Source organism: Erythranthe guttata, chromosome 2, assembly GCF_056151865.1.
Source record: "Erythranthe guttata isolate IM_541 chromosome 2, IM_541, whole genome shotgun sequence".
Classification (NCBI taxonomy): domain Eukaryota; kingdom Viridiplantae; phylum Streptophyta; class Magnoliopsida; order Lamiales; family Phrymaceae; genus Erythranthe; species Erythranthe guttata.
Window position 1 is genome coordinate 7,535,248 of NC_142534.1, and position 7,056 is coordinate 7,542,303.

General features: G+C 37.6%; 1 non-coding gene across 1 annotated transcript; it reads left to right on the forward strand.

The window, feature by feature from the left end:
• The first annotated feature begins 6,273 nt into the window (after positions 1–6,273).
• Positions 6,274–6,378, forward strand: LOC148772238 (small nucleolar RNA R71). Its single transcript, XR_016030151.1, has one exon. It is a non-coding gene; the product is annotated as a small nucleolar RNA R71 (small nucleolar RNA).
• Positions 6,379–7,056: the final 678 nt, after the last annotated feature.

Below are 7,056 nucleotides of genomic sequence, written 5' to 3' on the forward strand. Positions count from 1 at the left end.
CAGTTTGCTGTTTGCATTTGACGAAGACATAGGTAATTTTTTGTTTGTAATTCAGTAATACAAATTATGGATTTTGTTTTTTCAGTTTGCTGTTTGCATTTGGCAAAATCACAGGTACTTTGTTGTTTGCAATTCAATAATATAAAATCTAATTTTCAGTTTGCTATTTGCAGTTCGCGGAGTCATAGGCGTCGCAGTTCCCGGATCATAGGCGGTGGTGGGGCTGCGGTGGCGTTTTTAAAGTATGAGTTTGTAAAATAAATTGTATATTTTTATTATGAATTAATTTATTTGTTTTAGTTAATATTTGAAAGAGATATGTTTGGAAATTTGTTTTGATAAAGAGATTTTTGGGGATTTGATTTGATTTAATTAAGGGTATTTCTGCCATAATAAATATTATTAATTTATTAAAACATTAAATTTTAACTTGGATTTACACACATAAATTATAATATAGAGGGACCTATAGCAAATTGCCCCTAAAAAAATTATTACTTCTATGTAGTGACAATATAAAAGATTAAGTGACAACAAAAAGAGATATTAGTGACAACATACAAAATTATGTCATTTTATATATGCAATTTGTGATAACTTTTGATTTTGACACAGTTAGGGCTGGCAATCGAGCCATGTGAGCCGAGCTTGGGTCGGCTCAAGCTCACATATCATCAGGCTTCGTTACTATTGGCTCAAGCTCACTTACCATCGGACCTTATATTAATACAGGCTCAAGCTCGGCTCATATATTTTTTCGAGTTTCATCAGGTCTCATTATGAGTAATTTTTTAATGAAAAACAAGTGATAAACAAGATTTACCTCCATTGAAGTTAATTCAAAGAAACCCTAAACGATCTTTGAAAGTTATTGGAAAAACTTAGAAATAATAGTGAAATAAGTAAAAAAATATTAGTGTATCTTATTATTGGAAACATTTTATATTCTTAGATATCGGTGATAAAATTCAGCAATTCGGTTTGTGAGAATATGTTGCATTTGATTCATGTTTAACCTATTTATTAAAATAATAAATACATTATATATTTTATTATTAACTTAATCGATCAAATCTTATTCGGGTTAAGCAATAGTAGCCTTAAACTCGGCTCAAACTCGGCTCATAAATAAATCGGGTATAGAAAATGATTCAAACTTGGTCCGACTTATTAAAAAGTAGGCTCGTCTAAAATATAATCGGGCCGATCCATCGGGCTTTGATTAAGCCTGGCTCAATTGCCGATCCTAAACAGAGTTAGGGTGTCAACAAATGTGTTGGGTACTAAATACCTAACACGCAAGTGCACGTATCGCAAACAAGTAATAAAAGTGGACTCGTGAGAGTCGGATGTCGATCCCACAGGGAATACTCAAATTATCTAATCCTAAGTACCAAATTCTAACAATTATGATTTTTATCCAGCCTACGCAAATTTGTCAAATTTAATCAACTAAATAATTAAACTAATTATGAAAGCAATTAAACACGAGAAAATATCAATAAAAACGGACCTATGATTTTATCTTCCCCCTATGCAAGAATTGCTCACCCAAAACCCCTCAATTATGAAATATATGATTCATGATTATTAACCCGAGACACTAATTTACTCATAACCCGCTGTCGCGTGTATTATGAGTCTATTATTCATAAACGGTTCACTATATGTCTATGCAAACAAATTATGAATAAAGCATTAACTAACAAGTCTCGCAAATGGCTACCTAAGGTGATATATGTATGTCTACGACACCACATGCAATTGACACACTCCTCCGGTGAAAACTACTCGAAGGTTCTTATACTTACCGTCTAATTATCAAAATAGCCCTGTCGAGTCAATCCCAATAATCACAGATAAAGCACATAAATTGATCAAGTTCATGCACTAACAATCATAACAAGTATAAGAAATAATCATAAAATCATAATTGCATAATCTCAAGAAAACGGGTTCACCATCCCCACATAGGGTTCCAACAAAATCCTAGATTAAAAACTTAGCTACTCATGTTCTCTACGAAAAACATAATAAAAATATAAAAGGACATAGATTAAGAAAAGATAGATAAAAGAAGAATTCTGATGAAGATTTGTCAATTCTCCGTCTTCGATTCTTCGTTCTCTCGCTCCTCTCGCTCCAAGGTTGTGTCAAAAGTTCCTCTAATTCGTGCTTTGTTTGGGCTTAAATAGATGTCCCAACTTGGTAGAAAAATTTAGGTTTCCTTGTGTGATTAAAAGTCCAAAATTGTCTCCAGCGTGTTTTGGCACGGCCGCGCGAGAATCAGTGCAATTCTCACACGGCCGCGCGAGAATCGCCGAAACCTTCTGCCCAACTTCTGCAGTTGGCACGGCCGTGCCAACAATAGGCTAAATTTGGGACGGCCGCGCGGGCCAATTTTCAGCCAATTTTCAGCATATTTTGTTTTCTTCCGTTTTTGCCCGTTTTTGACCTTTTTTGGCTCGTTTCGTCCTTGGAACTTCCAACTCGTCAAGTTGTACCTAAAATACAATAAACCAGTCATTAAGCATCATTAAATCAATAAAAGTATACAAAAAATCCTCGTAAGAAAGTATACATTGAGTGTAAAATATACACTCAACACACCCCCAAACTTGAACTTTTGCTTGTCCTCAAGCAAAAACTAGCAACCTTCAAAGCAACACTTTTAACAAATGCCTCTCATCACATAGATTAATGGTTAACTTCACGCTTTCAGAACTTGCAATTATCATGATAATTCTTAAACATTTACAAGCTCGTAATTCAAAGATACGTAGTCACTCACCATTGCCAAAAACCACAAACCATGCTATCGCTTCAAGTATCCCATATTTGTGAATTAAAAGTGGAGAAAATTTATACATACATAATAATATTCAAATCCAAAGACTCACCAAATTTCTTTACTCGGCTAGTATCAAATAATTGAGCTATTGGGATCATTGGGACTTTTTGGCTTTCAAATGTTGGGCTTTTGGTACAAGGTAGAAAATATGGGTAAAAGTGGCTACTCTTCTCCTTTCATCTCACAATTAGTCACTAAGAGTTGCACTTGACAGAATTTTAACTCTCGTTCTTGACTAGAGGTGTTTTTCGCTAAGATCTAGCTTTTGGAATTATTACTTCACCTCGAAGGACTTATTACCTAACTCGATTCGTTTAACAGTTCAAAAGTCTCCAATTTTGCTCTTAACATGATGGTTCGAGTTTTTACTTTAAAATCTTTCTCAAGTCCTTTCTTCCTCTTCTATCTTTCTTCTTCTTCTTCTTTCTTTTTTCTTTATTATTTTTTTTTTCTTTTCCAATTTTTTTTTTTTATGAAGAAGAAAAACGTAACAATTTTTTTTCAACCAAGCTCCAAGGGAAAAATTTATCAAGAAATCACCATCTAATCTACCCACTTTATTTCGGCTAAAAGAAAGAACACCATTTCTTCAAGGCTCAATCAAGGTTCGAATGATAAAAAATTAAAGGTAGGCTTGAAAGGCTCAAACGGTTCAAAGATAGCCCAAATCACTTCCCAAATTGCTCAACAATTTAATATTTCACTTTGTAAATTCCTAAGGCAAGTTCTAAAACCGAATAGCATATGATATAGCATAAATTAATTCCACGTTTTAAAACACAAAACTTTCAACCAAAGCAAGGCATAATTCGTGATTCCTAACAATGACTCCTTCCTACGACACTTTGAATCAAAAGCTCACCAAAATTCAATCACAATCAAGATAAAGCAAGCAATTTCATCATTAAACGTCAACCATCTTTCATCATTGAAGCATTTATCTCAAAACCATTTTTTTTTATTTTTTTTTTCGAAAGCAATAAATAAACCAAAACAATTAAATATAAAAAATTCTAAGGCATGCAAACTAAAAAATTAAAACACATCAAAACAAGTAATTTTCCACCCCCAAACTTAAAATTTACATTGCCCTCAATGTAATTAGCACGAAGTTCAAGGATAGAAAACACCTGACTAGTCGACATGGCCATCTCCGAGCTGTTGAAAATTTCGTCTTTTATTGTGCTTCTATCCATCTGGCACGGTCGTGTCAGTTTTTTAACTGTTTTACGCACGGCCGTGCGAATTGCTAAAATTGGGTAGTAGCTGTCTGTTTCTCGCACGGCCGCATGAGATTATAGTGTTTTTCTCGCGCGTCCATGCGCAAAGTGAAAATTGGGCAGTAGCTTTTTCCGATTTCCACACGGCCATATGAGATTTTGGCCTTGTTTTGGGACGGCCGTATGAGCTCCAGAGCTGCAATTTCTTGACCTGAAAATTAAAAATATGCTTAAATTGTTAGCTTGCATGCTTATAAAATAAATAAATAAAATAAAATAAAATAAAAAGAAAACGAAAATCTCGTTTTGCCTCCCGAGAAGCGCTAAGTTTATAGTCTTCAGCCAGACTTTGTTCATGCTCTTCAATTCCTTAGCTTTTGGACCCATCTCCTTACTTCCTTTTGGAGAAAGTCTTGAATAAATGGGTTGATCCGATTCTTCTTTCGACTGGTTCGCTTAGGAATGCCCTTGAATTTATTCTTCTTGATGTCATGAGGCTTGCCAACCTCGTCTTTAAAACCCCAACTCTTTTGACTATCTCTCGGAAGATTTGAAATTGAGTTCACAAAATAAACTTGCTCCTTCCGACTCCCGTTTCCGCCATCATCTCCTGCACTCAAAGATGCTTTCCCATGGTCCAAGATCAAAACGTCAAAATTTTCATGATTTGTAAAATCCATAAGATCAATAGCAAAACAATCATTATTATCACATGGTTTTTTATTAGCACTAAAACCGTTAAATTTGATCGTTTGATCATGCACCGTCATTGTAAGATCACCACTAGCACAATCAATTAGAGTTTTCGACGTGGCTAAAAACGGCCTTCCTAAAATAAGAGGTATCTCCCTATCTTCATTTATATCAAGTATAAGGAAATCCACAGGGAAAATAAATTTGCTCACTTTTACTAACACATTCTCTAAAATACCTTTTGGGTAAACTAAAGACCTATCGGCTAATTGAAGAGTTATAGCCGTCGGTTCAATCTCACCTAACCCAAGATTTTTAAAAGTGGAATAAGGCATAAGATTAATGTTAGCGCCTAAATCAATGAGCGATCTAAAATTTTTACCTCCTATAGTACAAGGAATAGTGAACTTACCTGCATCGCCGAGTTTTTGTGGAAGGGGCCGTGTAAGAATTGCACTACATTGCTCCGTGAGTTGGATCATCTCGTTCCCTTGCAATTTCTTCCTCTTTGTCACGAGATCCTTGAGGAATTTCACCCACTTTGGCATCTTTTGAAGGGCTTCGATAAACGGGATATTTATGTGAATTTCCTTCAACTTGTCCAAAAATCCTTGGTATTCGGCATCGAGCTTCTTCTTTAGAAGCTTTTGAGGATATGAAATTGGAGGGGCTCGTGATTTCACTGTGGATGATAGTGGTTCTTCGTGAGTTGCTTCTTTTTTCCCAATCACTCTCGGCTTCTCGATTACCGTGTTTTGCTTCTCTTTTCGTGGGGCTTCCTCCAATTGTCTCCCATTCCTTAAACTTACAGCATTGCACTGCTCGATGTTGCTCTTCCGAGGATCTTTCGTATTCGACGGAAGTGCTCCCGATGGCCTCGCGTTTAGCTGGGTTGCAAGTTGACCCATCTGTGTTTCCAAATTGCGGATGGAAGCTTGAATGGATGTCATGAATTGAGCTAAGATGTTCGCAAGATCTCCACCTTGAGGTGGCGCTTGAGGTGGATTTTGGAAACCGGGAGCTGGCCGTGAATAACTAGGAGGTTGACCTTGAGGTGGAGCTTGCCTTTGTCCTTGCTGATTTCCTCCCCGTCCAAAGTTGGGGTGATCTTTCCATCCCGGATTATAGGTGTTGGAGTACGGGTTCCTCTGTTGTCGGTTGGTGTCATTCACGTAATTTAGAGACTCCGTTTCTTCTAAGCACTGGTCGGGACCTTGTACTGCATGGACTTGCTGAGTTTGCAAAGCTGCTACTTGCTTTGATAGCTTTTCTAACTGGGCAGTGATTGCGGTGACCCCGTCTAACTCCAAAATTCCTCCCGTCTTTATGGCTCCGCTATTTGACCGGTCCGATGTCCGCATGTATTTATTCGTAGCGATTCGCTCCAAAAGTTTGTATGCCTCGTCATAGGTCAAACTCATGAACATTCGTCCAGCTGCAGAGTCGAGCACAGTCCTCGAGTTATCTTGCAATCCATCATAAAATATTTGAAGTTGCCGCCACTCTTGAAGTCCGTGATTAGGGCATCTCCGAATTAATTGTTTGAACCGCTCCCACGTCTCGAATAGCGCTTCACCGGCTTCCTGTATGAAATTCTATATTTTTCTCTGGATTCTTTCAGTTTTTGTTGGGGAGTTATATGTGTTCATGAAGAGTTGTGCTAGCTGGGGCCAAGACGAGATGGAATGTGGTGCACGAGTTTGTAACCATTCTCGGGCTGCACCTTGTAACGAGTGCTTGAATAGGCGGAGTTGCAGTGCTTCGGGTGATACTCCGTTCATCTTGTGCGAATCACAAGTTTCGAGAAAGTTGACCAAGTGGAGATGCGGATCTTCGTGAGCTAATCCGCTGAACAACCCATTGTTTTGGAGCATAGTAACGAGTCCCGCTCGAATTTCGAAATTGTTGGCTTCAATGGGGGGCTGCTGGATGCTTGATTGAAACCCATTGAGTGTCGGAACGGTGTACTCATGCAATGCTCGTTGACGAGGTGGTGGATTAATTAGCTGAAGTTGCTCTTGCTCGTTGACGATATTTCCTGCCGCATTCGGTAGGCGCCCTTGGTCATCTCCCCTACGATTAATCTCTTCTTCCATCGTTGCGGGAGCGTTTCGAGCTAACCGTTGATTTCTCCTGGCTTGCCTAAACGTTCGCTCAATTTCGGGATCAAGAGGTAGCAAGTTCCTGTCGTGTCCTCTTCGCATAAAAAGTACCTAAAACAAAAATAAGAAAAAAATAAGATAAGCAAATAAAATAATTAACTAAAATAAATAAAATGGCTGAAGTAAGAAA